Raw genomic sequence first — 18,769 nt, 5'->3', positions numbered from 1 at the left:
GGTCAATTCAATTCAGTTCACTGTTAATTTCCTTCATTTCATGGTCAATTCCATGCATTTCACAGTCAATTCCAGCAATTCCCCTTCACTTCATGGTCAATTCAATTCGTTTCACAGTTAATTTCCTTCACTTCACAGTCAATTCTGGCAATTTCCCTTCACTTCACGGTCAACTCAATTCATTTCACGATCAATTCCCTTCACTTCACGATGAATTACATGCATTTTGTGGTCAATTCCATGCATTTCATGGTCAATTCCGGTGATTCCCCTTCCCTTCGCGGTCAATTCAATTCATTTCACAGTCAATTCCCTTCACTTCACGGTCATTTCTGTGCTTTTCACAATCAATTCGCTTCACTTCACGATCAATTCCGGCGATTCACTTTCACTTCACGTTCAATTCAATTCATTTCACGGTCAATTCCCTTCACTTCAAGGTCATTTTCGTGCATTTCATGGTCAATTCGCTTCACTTCATGGTCAATTCCGTGCATTTCATGGTCCATGCCCTTCACTTCACGGTCATTTCCATTCATTTCACGGTCAATTCCAGTGATTCCCCTTCACTTCACGGTCAATTCCATGCATTTCACGGTCAATTCCCTTCACTACATGGTCATTTCCAATCATTGCATGGTCAATTCCGGCGATTCCCCTTCACGGTCAATTTCATGCATTTCACGGTCAACTCCCTTCACTTCACAGTCATTTCCATTCATTTCAAGGTCAATTCCCTTCACTTCACAGTCAATTTCATGCATTTCATGGTCAATTCCTCCCATTTCATGCGTTTACCTACCCCCTCTCGATTATATGGTCTGGTATACATAAAAGGTAGCTCCCGAACTCACTCAATCAGTGGTGTACGTAATAAAATGCCAAGGGGCAAGTGGAAGTAGTCGCCTATGATTCCCCTTCACTTCACGATCAATTCAATTCATTTCATGGTCATTTCTGTGCATTTAATGGTCAATTCCATGCATTTCACAGTCAATTCCGGCGATTCCCCTTAACTTCACCATCAATTCCATGCATTTCATGGTCAATTTCCTTTACTTCATAGTCAATTCAATGCACTTCACGTCACGGTCAATTCCCTTCACTTCATGGTCATTTCCATTCATTTCATGATCAGTTCCCCTCACTTCACAGTCAATTCCATGCATTTCATAGTCAATTCCAGTGCTTCCCCTTCACTTCACGGTCAATTCAATTCATTTCACAGTCAATTCCCTTCACTTCACGGTCATTTTCGTGCATTTCACGGTCAATTTGCTTCACTTCACGGTCAATTCCATGCATTTCACAGTCAACTCTGGCGATTCCCCTTCACTTCACGATCAATTTCCTTTACTTCACGGTCAATTCAATGCATTTCACTGACAATTCCCTTCACTTCACGGTCAATTCCATGCATTTTACGGTCAATTCCCTTCACTTCACGGTCATTTTCATTCATTTCACGGTCAATTCCGGCGATTCCCCTTCACTTCACGGTCAATTCCATGCATTTCACAGTCAATTCCCTTCACTTCACGGTCATTTCCATTCATTTAACGGTCAATTTCATGCATTTCATGGTCAATCTCGACGATTTCCCTTCACTTCACGGTCATTTCCATGCATTTCACGGTCACCATAACATTTATTTTACATCCAATCTATTTATAAGGTCACAAAGACTTGGATGAAGAGGAAAAACAAATTTCATAATGATCCAAAACTTCTGTGACCCATAAAAGGGTTTCAATGGTAAACGTTCAATCCTCCACTACATTTTACCGTGTGATTCACTTGATAACTAGATCTATCTTATTTTTCGTCTCAAGCCTTAATACGAGTTCGCCAAATAGATGGCCGGTTTAGATTTAACACATACCTCATAATGGGACCCACAAAAAGCGGTGGGGATTACAACAAGGAAAAAAAAAACAGCTAGGGAGTCGGGGTCGACCAGGTTGGGACCCGGTCGACTGGGTCAGTGGCTACAGATTATGGCTACGATTATAATCTGTAGCCACTGACCTGGTCGACCCCGACTCGCTAGCTGTTTTTTTCCCTATTGTAATTCCCACCGCTTTTTGTAGGTCTCATTATGAGGTATGTGTTAAATCTAAATCGTCCATCTATTTGGCGAACTCGTATTAAGGCTTGAGACGAAAAATAAGATAGATCTAGCTATCAAGTGGACCACATTGTAAAAGGCAGTGGAGAATTGAACGTCTACCATTGAAACCCTTTTAGGGGTCACAGAAGTTTTAGATCATTATAAAATTTGTTTTTCCTCTTCATCCAAGACTTTGTGACCTTATGAATAGATTGGATGGAAAATAAATGTTATGGTGACCATGAAATGAAGGGGATTGACCATAAAATGCATGGAAATGGCCGTGAAATGAAGGGGAATCACCGGGATTGACCGTGAAATGCATGGAATTGACCGTGAAGTGAAGGGAATTGCCCATGAAATGAATGGAAATGACCATGAAGTGAAGGGAATTGACCGTGAAATGCATGGAATTGACCGTGAAGTGAAGGGAATTGCCCATGAAATGAATGGAAATGACCATGAAGTGAAGGGAATTGACCGTGAAATGCATGGAATCAATCGTGAAGTGAATGGAAATCACTGGAATTGACCATGAAATGAATGGAAATGACCGTGAAGTGAGGCAAATTAACTGTGAAATGCAGGGCATTGACCGTGAAGTGAAGGGGAATCACCGGAATTGACCGTGAAATGAATCGAAATGACTGTGAAATGAAGGGAATTGACCATGAAATGCATGAAATTGACCGTGAAGTGAAGCGAATTGACCATGAAATGCATGAAAATGACCATGAAGTGAAGGGAATTAACCGTGAAATGAATTGAATTGACCGTGAAGTGAAAGGGAATCACCAGAATTGCCTGGGAAATGCATGAAATTGACCATGAAGTGAAGCGTATTGACCGTGAAATGCACGGAAATGACCATGAAGTGAAGGTAATTGATCGTGAAATGAATTGAATTGACCGTGAAGTGAAGGGGAATCACCAGAATTAACTGTGAAATGCATGGAATTGACCGTGAAGTAAAGGGAATTGACCACAAAATGCATGGAATTCATCGTGAAGTGAAGAGAAATGATCGTGAAATGAGTTGAGTTGACCATGAAGTGAAGAAAAATTGCTGGAATTGACCGTGAAATGCAAAGAATTGACCGTGAAGTGAAGGGAATTGACCGTGAAGTGAATTGAATTGACCCTGAAGTGAAGGGGAATTGCCGGAATTGACCGTGATATGCATGGAATTGACCGTGAAATGAAGGGAATTAACCGTGAAATGAATTAAATTGACCGTGAAGTGAAGGAATTGACTATGAAATGAGTTGAATTGACTGTGAAGTGAAGGGTAATTGCCAAAACTGACCGTGAAGTGAAGTGAATTGACCATGAAATGCACGGAAATGACCGTGAAGTGAAGGGAATTGGCTTTGAAATGAAGTGAATTGACCGTGAAGTGAAGGGGAATCGCTGGAATTGACCGTGAAATGCATTGAATTGACTATGAAGTGAAGGGAATTGACCGCGAAATGCATGGAATTCACCGTGAAGTGAAGGGAATTGACCGTGAAATGAATTGAATTGACCGTGAAGTGAAGGGGAATCGCTGGAATTGACCATGAAATGCATGAAATTGACCATGAAGTAAAGGGGAATCACAAGAATTGACCGTGAAATGAATGGAAATGATCGTGAAGTGAAGGGAATTGACCGTGAAATGCATGAAATTGACCATGAAGTGAAGTGAATTGACCATGAAATGCACGTAAATGACCGTGAAGTGAAGGGAATTGACCGTGAAATGAATTGAATTGACCGTGAAGTGAAGGTGAATCACCAGAATTGACAGTGAAATGCATGGAATTGACCGTGAAGTGAAGCGAATTGACCGTGAAATGCACGGAAATGACCGTGAAGTGAAGGAAATTGACCTTGTAATGAATTGAATTGACCATGAAGTGAAGGGGAATCACCGGAATTGACCGTTAAATGCATGGAATTGACCGTGAAGAGAAGGGAATTGACTGCAACATGCATGGAATTCACTGTGAAGTAAAGGGAATTGACCGTGAAGTGAAGGGAATTGATCGTGTGAATTGAATTGACCATGAAGTGAAGGGGAATCACAGGAATTAAGTGTGAAATGCACTGAATTGACCGTGAAGAGAAGGGAATTGACCGCAACATGCATGGAATTCACTGTGAAGTAAAGGGAATTGACTGTGTAATGAAGGGAAATTGCCAGAATTTACCGTGAAATGTATGGAATTGACCGTGAAGTGAAGGGAATTGGTCGTGAAATGAATTGAATTGACCCTGAAGTGAAGGGGAATTGCTGGAATTGACCGTGAAATGCATGCAATTGACCATGACATGAGGGGAATTAACCGTGAAATGAATTGAATTGACCGTGAAGTGAAGAGAATTGACCGTGAAGTGAAGGGGAATCGCCGAAATTGGCCGTGAAATGCATGGAATTGACTGTGAAATGAAGGGATTTAACCGTGAAATGAATTGAATTAACCGTGTAGTGAAGGGAATTAACCGTGAAAAGAATTGAATTGACCATGAAGTGAAGGGGAATCACCGGAATTGATCGTGAAATGCATGGAATTGACCATGAAGTAAAGGAAATTAACCGCGAAATGCATTCAGCATGAAATGAAGGGAATTGACCGTGAAATGAATCGAATTCACCGTGAAGTGAAGGAGAATCGTCGGAATTGGCCATGAAATGCATGGAATTGACCGTGAAGTGAAGGGGAATCGCCAGAATTGACCATGAAATGAATGGAAATAATCGTAAAGTGAAGAGAATTGACTGTGAAATGCATGGAATTGACCATGAAGTGAAGCAAATTGACCATGTAATGCACGGAAATGACCGTGAAGTGAAGGGAATTGACCGTGAAATGAATTGAATTGACCGTGAAGTGAAGGGGTATCGCCTGAATTGACCGTGAAATGCATGGAATTGACCGTGAAGTAAAGGAAATTGATCACGAAATGCATGAAATTTAGCGTGAAGTGAAGGGAATTGACCGTGAAATGAATCGAATTCACCATGAAGTGAAGGGGAATCGCCGGAATTAGCCGTGAAATGCATGGAATTGACCGTGAAGTGAAGGGGAATTGCCAGAATTGACCGTGAAATGAATGGAAATGACTGTGAAGTGAAGAGAATTGACCGTGAAGTGAAGCGAATTGACCATGAAATGCACGAAAATGACCGTGAAGTGAAGGGAATTGACCGTGAAATGAATTGAATTGACCGTGAAGTGAAGGGGAATCACCGGAATTGACCATGAAATGCATGGAATTGACCGTGAAGTGAAGCGAATTGAGCATGAAATGCACGAAAATGACCGTGAAGTGAAGGGAATTGACTATGAAATGAATTGAATTGACTGTTAAGTGAAGGGAAATCACCAGAATTAACCGTGAAATGTATGGAATTGATCGTGAAGTGAAGGGAATTGATCGCAAAATGCATGGAATTCACCGTGAAGTGAAGGGAATTGACCGTGAAATGAATTGAGTTGATCGTGAAGTGAAGGGAAATTGCCGGAATTGACCGTGAAATGCATGGAATTGACCGTGAAGTGAAGGGAATTGACCGTGAAATAAATTGAGTTGACCGTGAAGTGAAGGGAAATTGCCAAAATTGACCGTGAAATGCATGGAATTGACCACGAAGTGAAGGGAATTGACTGTGAAATGAATTGAATTGATCGTGAAGTGAAGGGGAATTGACCGTGAAATGCATGGAATTGATCGTGAAGTGAAGGGGAATTGCCGGAATTGACCGTGAAATGCATGGAATTGACCATGAAGTGAAGGGAATTGACTGTGAAATGAATTGAATTGATCGTGAAGTGAAGGGGAATTGCCGAAATTGACCGTGAAATGCATGGAATTGACCGTGAAATGAAGGGAATTCACCATGAAATGAATTGAATTGACTGAGAAGTGAAGGGAATTGATCGTGAAATGAATTGATTTGACCGTGAAGTGAAGGGGAATCGTCGGAATTGACCGTGAAATGCATGGAATTGACCGTGAAATGAAGGGAGTTAACCATAAAATAAATTGAATTGACCGTGAAGTGAAGGGAATTGACCAAGAAGTGAAGGGAAATTGCCGGAATTGACTATGAAATGCTTGGAATTGATCGTGAAGTGAAGGGAATTAACCGTGAAATGCATGAAATTCACCGTGAAGTGAAGGGAATTGACCGTGAAATGAATTGAATTAACCGTGAAGTGAAGGGGAATTGCCGGAATTGACCGTGAAATGAAGGGAATTGACCATGAAGTGGTTGAAATTGACTCCAAAGTGAATGAAACTGACCGTAAAGTTAATGAAATTCACCACGAACTGATTGAAATTTTGGTGAACTGATTGAAATTGACCACGAAGTGAATGAATTTGACCGCGAACTAATTGAAATTGACCGCGAAGTGAATGAAATGGATTTTCGGCCATCGACCTGATGGAATCTTGGAAAAGAACCATATATCGTACATCAAGTAACTATTTTTGGTTTAGAAGATATTCTTGTTAATTGAATAAAGAAAGAAATGAAAAAAAAGAGAGAATTTTTTTTATATGCTTATATATACATATTTATATAAATACGTATTATACATATTAGAGAAAAATGTAGGTAGAATAAAGCTCTCCATAAAAATAAAAAAGTGTATAGAGTGCCTCGGCACTACAGTTAAGGCTATGGTTATAATTCGTAGCCACAGGGAACCCCAGCTTTCAAGAATAAAAAATCTAAAAAAGCAGAGGCATTTTCGACCTGAGAAATGGGGCCAAAAAGTAAGTGGGCTTAAAAAGGTTCATGGCCATATATGGGTCGTTGAGTAGGAAATTTCTCAAATTTTTTTCATGAGAAATTGACCACGGTAAATGCAACTTTTTATCCCGTTTCTTTTCAGAAGAGTTCAAAACTTACCTTCCCAACTTATACGATATATGTACGGACGAGCATTTGAGTACCAAAATACCCGTCTTCTTCGCAGAAGCGGATGGGCTGGTGTGCGAAGACGAGCGCTGACGAATGCGTATTGCGTCCTACCCCCGCTCGGATTGGGCAAGGCTCTATGGGGCCCACCTTGATGTAAGTGAATTATCCACGCTGTTTATCATTTTTCTTAGATCATTTTAAGGTATGATTCAAAAATTGAGGCAGGTATAGGGCTTAAGTGGACCACAAAGTGGGGATTGAATGTCCACCATTAAAAACTTCTTGAGAGCTTGAGAAGCTTCAGATCAAGCTGATATTTGTGTTTTCACTTCATCCACGTCTACATGACCTTATAAATAGGTTGGATGGTAAAAAAGCATCACGGTGGCCCTTAGAAAGGTTTCAACAGTAGGTGTCATTATCACCGCAGCTTCCTTTAGTGTGGTCCACTAGAGCTGTGGACCCGCTTCATTTTTAGGATCGTACCTTAAAATGATATGAGAAAATCAATCAACATCATGGATAAAACACTTACATCATGGTGGGCCCCATAGAGCCTTTCCTGGACGGATTACTGTCAAGGCGGGGTTATGACGCAATCCGCATCCAACATGATTAGATACTTACAGGTTGAGTAGTGAGTTGGCTACCGAAGTGATGTCACCAAGTTTTGTGGGACTCACTATGATGTATGTGTTATATCCACACTGTCCATCCATTTTTAGATATCATTTTAGGGTATACACTAAGGAATGAGGCAAATAAAAATCTATAGTGGACCCCACCAAAGAAAATAGTGGGGAGAGTGATTCCCACTGTTGAAACTATCTTAAGGCCCATCATAATGTTTATTTGAAATCCAACTTGCTCAAAAGTTAAAAAAGACATGAAATAAGGGAAACCATAAATATCAGCTTGATCTAAAACTTTGTGGCCTTAGAAGTTTTTAATGGTGGGCGTCACTGTCCCACTGCTTTTTGTGCTAGGGTCCATTGGAGATTTGGATTTAACTCATTCTTTGGATATTGCCTTAAAATGATCTCTCCAAATGGATGAAAGGTGTGGATACAAAACATACATCATGGTGGGGCCCACGAGTGTCAGCGCTTGTCTTTGCACACCAGCCAATCCACTTCCGAAAGAAAGGTAAGGGTATTTTGGTCCTCAAATGTTCATCTGTACGTCTAATGTCAGGTTCGTTTGGCACCGTGGAATGGAGGGGATTGGAGGGGGGTTTCAAATCCCCTTGGTTGTTTAGCAGTATAAAGTAACTGAAAAGTAACTGGGGATCGCGAATCCCAATCCCCTCTTTGAGGGGGTTTGTTATGAGACCCGTATCCTAAACCGTACCATTCCGAAAGCTTTCGCGGTCCTCCTGTCCAATTTCGGCAACCCTCGACCTGTATTCGTCCTTTGCGTGCGATCCTAAGCCGAGTCCTACAGACCGAAGTTGACTCGACCTGAAACTTGTACCTTAGCGACCGCACCGTCGCCGCGATTCCAACGCTTTGACTCGCGCATCGATCTGATACCCAGGCCAGGAGATGTGGGCCCGCGTTCATCTCGAAGAAAATGCCACGCATTGCGAATTCTGAGAGAATCTCTACGACCTAACATATCAAATCAAGTCAAGCACACCACCATACCTCAATGCCACCTCACCCTACAATAAGTACAATGCCCATTCCCTCTTTTCCACGAGTCAACTCTCTCTCTCTCCCTACCCATCCCTCTTTTACACAAATTTCAACTAAACCCACCTTCCCATCCCCATTCCTTACAACACCCATCCCACCATTCCTTATCAATCCATCACCTCCCTCTCTCTCTCATTTTCTAAACAATTCTCCAAACACCCAAGAGCAAATTCCAACGTCCAAGCATTTCCAAGAGCAACATGTGTAGCCCACTTTCCCACTCACTCATCTCTCATCTCAGTTGTTCATCCTCCATCAACCTCCATTAAAAGGCAAGCCAAAGAGCATTGGAGTTCAAGGAGCTAAGGAGAAGGCCGATGGGTGGGTGATCCACCGTTAAATTTCTTTTTTTGGGGATCACATGTGGTGGGACCCATTGAAGCATACAATGTAAGAAATGGAGGGCCCATAGTGGTGGGCTCCCTCCTCTCCATCACGATCTCTCTCTCCTTCTCTCTCTCTCTATCTCTCTCATTGTTGATAACCCACACGGAGATTTACATATTTATCCATGTGGACCACACCACAGTCAACTTGTGAGGCCTACCCTGTCGCCAATCCGTTTGGATAGGCCTTGATGAAGGGAAAACACAAATATCAGCTTAATTTCAGGCAGTTGGTGGGTCACACATGTAGACCCACACCCGTAGACCCTGTTTGGTTGCAAACATTTGCATCTAGGCCGTCCAGGGCCTGGACGCTGGCTGTATATGGGTGTTATATGTTATGTATAATATATATGTGATATATAATATAATGTAATATAATATAATATTATATATATTAAATACATTATATGGTGGGCCCTACGTGGGACCCACCGTGATATAGGTATTTCACCTGCTACATCGGCAGTCGTGAGACCCACCTTTAACATTGGTGATCTGCACCGTCCAGATAGATCTGGACTGTGGGCAGTCACTCCCTCATTTTATATATAATATAATATATATATATATATATAAAATATTGTATTATATTATATTTAACTATATAATATATGATATTATATTATATAATATAATACATTGCAGGTGGGCCACGTATGTGGGACCCACCTGACGAACGATTTGGATGGTGTATACATTGCAGGTGGGCCACGTACGTGGGACCCACCTGACGGACTGATTGGGTGTCTACCTCATGCAGCCATGGCTGCTGTGAGGTTAACGTCACTGGTGGAACCCACCACAGTTATGTTTCATCTGCACCATCCATGTGGGCGGTGTCACATACTCCCCACCGTAATGGTTGCGGTACATGCAACCGTCCGTACATTTGTCACGCTGGCCACTGGCCACGCTCGTGGACCCCACCTGCATATATGTGTTTCATCTGCACCGTCCATTTGGACGGTACCAGGTGTGGCCCCATCATGATGTATGTACTGTATCTACACAGTCCAACCGATTGATGCATGTGTTTCATCTATGCCATCTATCAATGGACCCCATGACACCAGTAATTTTGTGGGGCCCGCTGGTGTATGTGTTATATCTAAACCGTCCATCCATTTGGCAGACTCGTCTCAAGGCTTGAAACTGAAAATAAGACAGATCTAATATCATGTGGACCATACTACAGAAAACAGTTGGTTTAGACGTCTACCATTGAAACCCTTTGGGTACAAAAGTTTTGGACCAATATGATACTTGTTTATCCTCTTAATACTTGGTCTTTGTGAACTTATGAATATATTGGATGGAAATTAAATGCTATGGTAGGGCCCATTGGAATTTAATTGTGGAAATCATTATCACCACTATTAGATGTGGTACGGGCCAGTTGATCTTTTGACATGATACTCTATATTGATCTTTAAAAATGAATGATCGACCCATTTGAATCGGTCCATTTAAGTCGGCCCATTGACTCGGCCCATTTGATCTAGTCCATTTGTTCGGCCCATTTGATCCGGCCCATTTGATTCGGCCCATTGACTCGACCCATTTGTATCGGCCCATTTGATTGGCCCATTTGACTTGGCCCATTTGATTCAGCCCATTGGCTCGGCCCATTTGACTCGGCCCATTGATGCGGCCCACTTGATGTATATAATGCCCATCGGTGCGGCCTATTGTGATGTATTTTGGCCCATGCAAGAGGCCCATTATGTTGTATTTGTGGCCTAGTTGATAAGGCCCGTTATGATGTATTTGTGGCCCAATTGATAAGGCCCATTGTGATGTATTTGTGGCCCGTGTGGATAGGCCCGATGTGGTGTATTTATAGCCCTTGAGTGAGGCCCAATGCGATGAATGTACGGACCAATGCAATAAGTGATTTCACTATAATGCATGTAATGATGTTTGTGTGGACTACTCCTTGGGAGCAATGTTGGTTAAATAGCCACATTGATGAGCGATGATGGTTAGACATCTACATTGTGACCTTCCCTTCTGCCTGATTCTTGTCATTCTCTAGTGGGTTACCCCAAACGATTGGGCCCTATTGATATTGCTTGGTCCATCATCGGCTGTCCATCCATGGATCCCGCCTTGCATTGAGGCTGATTTCGATTTGTTGAGGCCGATTGTATAGGCTGATTCCGATTATCGAGACCAAGTATCGAGCCCGATTCCGACTTGTCGAGGCCCATTGTATATGCTGGTTCCAATTGTCGAGGCTGAGTATTGAGACCAATTTCGATTTGTCGAGGCCGATTGTATAGGCCGATTTCGATTGTCAAGACCGAGTATCGAAGCCGATTCCGACTTGACGAGGTCAATTGTATAGGCCGATTCTGATTGTCGAGGCCGAGTATCGAGACCGATTCCGAGTGTCGATTCCAATTGTCGAGGCCGATTTCAATTGTCAAGGCCGATTTTGATTGCCGAGGCCAATCGTCGAGACCTATATGATGTATATGCGACTCGTAGTTGAGGCCCATTGTGATGTGTATTCAGCCCAATGTGATGTATATGCGGCCCGTATTTGAGGCCCATTGTGATGTGTATTCAATCCGTGTTTAAGGGCTAATGTGATGAATATGAGGTCTATGTGATGAGGCTCATTGTGATGCATTTGAGGGTCAGGCGATGGAGTCTATTGTGATGTATATTAAGTCCATGTGAGAGGCCCATCGTGATGTGTATTAAGCTCTTGAGTGAGGCCCATGGTGTTGTATATTAAGTCTATGTGATGAGGCCCATTGTGATGCATTTGAGGGTCAGGCGATGGAGTCTATTGTGATGTATATTAGGTCCATGTGAGAGGCCCATCGTGATGTGTATTAAGCTCTTGAGTGAGGCCCATGGTGTTGTATATTAAGTCTTTGTGTGAGGCCATGGGTCTATTATATGTTAGGCTCTATGTGGGCCATTCCTTGGGGGCAATGTTGGTTAAATGTCCACATTATCGAGGCCGATTGTTGATGTCGGTTATTGATACCGATTATGAGTATGTGATAGCATAGCATCATGATACATGCCCATATGTATCATCTGCATGTTTGTTATGGAAAATGATTGACTATTGCATATGCTATAGTGCCGGTTGTATAAGACTTCCTGATAGGCGGAGATTGTCTCACATGAGCGCACGGTATGCGCAGGATTGATGCATAACTGGATTGTATGACTCATGCATCTTGCATTGTGTGCTGTAATTACCATACGCCCTAGCGACATCAGGGTCGTAGCCTCCACAGGCATATCATGGATGACCAAATGAGATACCGAAAATCTATTACTAGCATCGGGCTTCCATAGATGGCCCTGTGTGAAAATCTTTAAACCCTCTTGGTACCAGAGGACACCCCAACATCGAGACCGAGTGGATATATATATATATATATATATAAGCGCATGAGGGCCGTATACCTGTAGGTCGCGTCTCCCACTGTGTCGTGGTCGGTTGGGAGGGAGTGTGGCCTTACCCGCCTGAGCATAGGGGGCATAGATAGGCTGAGTCTGACTAGCTTCTAAATGGGTCCACTATCGATGAGTTGGGTAGGCATTGGTATACCGCTAGAAGGCGAGTAGTGAAGTCTTTTTCACTTGTTGGGCTGCGCAGCCTGTAGGGGCGGCAGCCAATTTGGAGTGTACTAGACCCTGGTGATGATCCTAGAGATGCACAGTATAGTTATGTGGACTTATTGAGCAGGAGTTGCATAGTCATTCATTTATTTATTCACTATCCACTCGGGCTGGTGGTGCATAACTATTTGTTACGTGTACCTCCACAATAGCCAAGATTTCGGTTGGGGCGCGTAACTAACTTGACATCAGGAGTTTACCACATTGAGTCTGACTATCTAAATTTAGGTATGGGACTGGTTTGGATAGAAGTCCCTTGTGGTGAGCCCCACGATACTATGTACCATCATCCCGACTTCACACTCCAGTATGGTCATTTCATTTGCATCGCATATCGCATTACATCTGTAGCATATGACATTTTGGGTTACTATGTTTCTGCATTTATACGGCCTAGATACGACTGACAGTATTCGTGGACTCATCAGGATTTGCATATTGCATTGCATCATCGGCATCTGATGTTTAGCTTACTGTCTTTGCATTGCATAGCTAATCTACATTGCTTCATCAATATATGATATTGTTTTTATTATATTTCTGCATCGCATAGCCTGGATAAGGCTGATGGTATTTATGGGCCTATCAATATGTTTTCGCATTACTCTAATATTGTATGAATTATGAGCTTGTCAGTATTTCCGCTTACTCTGTTATCATATAATTCATGATCTTGCCAATATTTCTGACATTGTATAATTATGATATTGCATTGAATACTTGACACTTATCTTGTGCACATACTTACACTACCTTTTAAGTTTTCTATAAGCTTATGCACGATAGATGCGTGCAGGTGACGATAGGACGCACTCGAACTGGGGCAGGAGCGTGCGGCAGAGCTTCTGGAGATTTTATTATATGCATGTATTTTCTTTTAAGTATTGTACTCAAATGATTATATTAGTGGATATGTGGTGATGATCTTGTTCTTAGGTTTTGGGTATACTTATGGTTATGATTCTTATGAAACAAATTCATGTTGAAAATCCTCTTTATAGGATCGCATGATCGGATTCTGGCGTATGAGTGCTGGAAGCCGAGAATGGAGTACTATGGAGCTTGTCGGCACCGGATTCGGCGATCGAAAATTTTGTGAGTCCGGTTTCCGAGTTTGGGGCGTGACATTTGTAATCCTCGGTGAGAGCTTGGATTACACGTAAAATTATTTCAATAGTTGCAGGTGTAACATGTATGTCACTGTACACTATCATTTTATCGGGCACATGGCCCACTAATGATGATTAGCACCGTCCAAACATTGTCCAATACCGTCCAAACATTGTCCATATTAATCAACAATTAAAAATCATTGGTTAGTCACTCAAACATGATCTTGTGCTTGCGGTCTATCCGAGACTTGGAATTTCATCATTTTCAGGCAAAGCATATATTTTAGCGGGCTTATCACAACTATAGTATAAAAAATTATATATCTCATTGACTAAGGATGTTAAAGTTGATTTAATAATTAAATTCAAACTCCTGTGAATATACCATGCATAAGTATTTTGAATTAAAGTTATTCACACTCCAGGTGCCAAACACACTGAGAAGATTGCCAATCCAGGGGGCTCTGAATCCAGGGGTTCTAAATCCACGCTCACAAACAGGCCCAAGTTGGGAAGATAAGTTTTGAACTCTCCGTTAAAAAAAAATAATAAAAATAAAAATAAAAATAAAATAAAATAAAATCAGGGTAAAAAGTTGCGACTCCAGTGGTCAATATCTCCAGGGCTTCTGAGAGGGGCGCGGATTCACTACTGAACACTTCAGTAGAGATATTGCTACTGAAGTGATGTGGTCGCGTTTCATTGGCAAAAAAGATGGTCTCGGTTGAAAGCATTTAATGCTCCTCCGTAAAAAAAACGATACGCCATTCACTGGCCACGTTTATACTCGGTCTCGGAAACATCCTCATTTTACTTTGGTTCACGGAAAGCAGATTAGGTACTGAGTAACTCCGTACGCCACAGTAAACTCCTTGGCCCCACGGTAACATATAATATTTTATCCCCTCCGTCCATCCATATTACCAAGCATTTTAAGAGAATTAGACTAAAAACGAATCATATACAAATCTCAAATGGACCACATCATAAGAAAAAGTGTAAATTGAATGTCTACTATTGAAATTTTTTTCAGGGGCCACGGAAGTTTTAGATCAAGCTGATATTTATGATTTCTTTTAATCCATGTCTGTGTGATCTTTTGAATAGGTTGGATGACAAATAAACATCACTGTAGACCTTAAAAAGGTTTCAATGGTGGAAATCATTATTCCCACTGTTTTCGGTGGTATGGTCCACCTGAAATCTGGATATACTTTAAATTTGGGCTCAATCGCTCGAATCAACTGTAAAAACGGATGGACGGCGTGGATAAACCACATAGACTCAAGATGGGGCCAACGAAGTTGACTCAGTACAACCCAACTGAAGTTCTTCATTTTTCCCTCTGCAACATCTCTCTCCTCTCTCCCTCTCTCTGTTTTTCTGCGCATGACCCATGGTAAATTTTAATTTATCTTTTCTTCCCAAATCTTTCAAGAGTTGGGATTTTCTTTTGATAATCAGGCTCATGATTTTCCAGTACTTCGAATTTGCTTGCTTTGATATTTGAATTTCAAGCCGATGTATGATTTTGAAGCTACGGCCACTGGGAATGTCATAGCTAATCCGCCGCATCTATCCACAATTTGTGGAAGGCACTTTATTGTATTCTTTTATTAGGAGAAATACTGAAGCTCGAGATGTGTCCATCACAAGATAAACAGAGAGATAGGAAGAGTCAGGACTGGTTTTCTATGGCCGAGTACAAACGTGACCAGTAACGGCGTTTCTTTTTTGTGACGGAGGTACATTAAATGCTTTCAACCGAGGCCTAAGTTTTGTGCCAATGAAACGCGACCACATCACTACAGTAGCAACATCGCTACTGAACTGTTCAGTAGCTAATCCGCGCCCTTCTGAGAGGCAACTGTAACGTATGGGTTTTATATATCATAACATGCTGGGATATAAAACAAAAAATGAAGCAGACAAAACCCTCAAGTGAGCCACACAAAAAGGATTGAATTTCTGCCGTGAAGTCTCGTTTCAAGCTGATATGTGTGTTCTGTCTTTATGATTTTATCAAATGCTTGGATGGCAAAATAAACATTTCATTGAGCTTAAAAAGTTTTCAATGGTAGACGTTAAGTCACTATTTTTTTTCTTGTGTTGTGAACCACCTGAAATTTGAATGCTCCTCACCTTTATTATAAAATGACCTAAAATAATCTGGAAATTTTGATGGACGGTGTGGATAAAATGCATACATCACGATGGCCCCTCAAAGCCCCTGCCTGTGCCGAGTTTGATACAGGCAGGGGTAGTACCCAGTCCACGTCCGACCACCGGAATCCCCTATCACTCCTGTTTTACGCAGGGCGTAAACACCCAAGCCTTGTGGGACCCACCATGTTGTATATGACAAATCTACTCTGTCCATCATGTTTTTTCCTCAATTTTAATCCCTGATGCAAAGAAACAATAAAAATAGGTAACTAAAGTGGGTCATTCTACAAGGAAAAATATGGATGGTTTTCCAACCATAGGTTAGTTTGTGTGGCCATCATTATTTTTTTCTTTCATCAAATCCGTTAATCATGAGTAAATAACCAGGATAAAGTGAATATACAAAAATCAGCCTGTTCTAAATCTCAGGCAGGCACAGCTAGTTAAATTAGTGGTTTTAATAGAAATTTTACATTGTTCTATCAGTTGCCATTGAATATTTTTCATCAGACTAATATTTCATATATACAGTTAAAATAAGGGTTCTGATCTGATTAGCGGAGTGGATTTACCTGTACAACATGGTGGGCCCGCGTAAACAGGCAGAGGACTTCCGTCCTAACAACTTTTCGAGGAAAAAAAAAAAGAGAAATTGACCACTGTAGACGCGACCTTTTACCTAGTTTCTTTTTCTGGGATGTTTAAAACTAACCGTCCTAACGTTGAACGTACGGACGAACATTTAAGGACCAAAATACCCCTGCCTTCCTTTCGGAAGCGGCCTGGCTGGTGTGCGAAAACGAGCGCTGACGCTCGTGGGCCCCACCATGATGTATATTTTGTATCCACACCTTTCATCCATTTGTAGAGATCATTTTAGAGAATATCCAAAGAATGAGTTAAATCTAAATCTCCAGTGGACCCCAGCACAAAAAACAGTGGGACAGTGACACTTACCATTAAAAACTTCTAAGGCCATAAAATTTTAGATCCAGCTGATATTTGTATTTTTCCTTATTTCATGTCTCTTTTAGCTTTTGAACAAGTTGGATATCAAATAAACATTATGATGGGCCTTAGGATAGTTTCAACGGTGAGAATCACTCTCACTGTAGGTTTTTTCTGTGGGGTCTATTACAGATTTTTATTTGCCTCATTCTTTGACGTATACCTTAAAATGATATCTAAAAATAGATGGACAGTGTAGATATAACACATACATCATAGTGGGGCCCACAGAACTTAGTGACGTCACTTCGGTAGCGACTCGCTACTCAACGTGCCAGTATCTAATCCGTATCTAATCCACGTCCGAGCGTCAGCGCTGGACGCGGATTGCGTCCTACCCCGCCCTCACAGTAATCTATAGGGGAAGGGCTCTGTGGAGCCCACCGTAATGTAAGTATTTCATCCACGCCGTTGATCCATTTTCTCAGATAATTTTAATTTATGATTATAAAAATGAAGCAGATACACAGCTCTAGTGGACCACACCAAAGGAAGCTGCAACGATAATGACATCTACCGTTGAAACCTTTCTAAAGGCCACCGTCATGCTTTTTTACCATCCAACCTATTCATAAGGTCATGTAGACGTGGATGAAGTTAAAACACAAATATCGGCTTGATTTGAAGCTTCTTAAGCTCCCAAGAAGTTTTTAATGGTGGACGTTCAATCCCCACTTTGTGGTCCACTTAAGTTCTATACCTGCTCACTTTTTGAATCATATTTTAAAATAATCTGAGAAAAATGGTAAACGGCGTAGATAAATCACTTACATCACGGTGGGCCCCACAGAGCCCTGCCCGGTCCGGGCGGGGGTAGGACGCAATCCGCGTCCGTCAGCGCTTGTCTTCGCACACCAGCCCATCCACTTCCGAGAAGAAGGCAGGGGTATTTGGGTCCTCAAATGTTCGTCCGTACGATCAACGTGTAAGTTTTGATTTCTTCGTAAAAGAAACTGGGTAAAAAGTTGCATCTACCGTGGTCAACTTCTCGAAGCCCTGCCTCTGCCGAGCTCCGGACAGGTGGGGGTTGTACCCAACCCGCGTCCGTTTCGATCGGTTACAGGAACGCTATTCTGTGCAATCGGATTGCGTACTGAGTTACTCAGTTACCCTTTTATCGCATTGAGTAAACTCAGTTGTGCCCACTGTGAATGTATGTTGTTTATCCGCACCGTCCATACATTTCCCCCACTAATTTTAGGGGTTAATTCCAAAATGGAAGTATATCCAAAGCTTAAGTGGACCATAACACAGGAAACAGTGTGGAATAATGATTTCCACCGTTGAAACCGTCTCAGGGTCCACAGTGATTTTTATTTGTCATCCAGCTTGTTCATAAGATCAGAAAGACATGGATGAAGAGAAAATACAAACATCAGCTTGATCCAAATCTTTTATGGCCTTCAAGAAATTTTCAATGGCAGAGGTTCAATCACACTGTTTCGTGTGGTGTGGTCCAATTGAGTTTTGGAATACCTTTATTTTTATCTCAAATACTAAAATGATTTGTTAAAATGAATTAACGGAGTGGATAAAATAAATAAATAAGGGTGGACTCCACAGAGTTTACTCAGTACGCGTAAGGGTACTGAGTTACTCAGTACGCAATCCGCTTCGCTATTTTGTTCCGCCCGAGTACGAAATGCTCCTGTAATTTGATAGAATTACGAAAGGAGTTTATGTACAAGTGGCCTACATCTACAACAATCTAGACCGTCCAGATA

This window comes from Magnolia sinica, chromosome 6, assembly GCF_029962835.1.
Source record: "Magnolia sinica isolate HGM2019 chromosome 6, MsV1, whole genome shotgun sequence".
In the NCBI taxonomy this organism is placed as follows: domain Eukaryota; kingdom Viridiplantae; phylum Streptophyta; class Magnoliopsida; order Magnoliales; family Magnoliaceae; genus Magnolia; species Magnolia sinica.
This window is presented reverse-complemented; position numbering follows the sequence as displayed.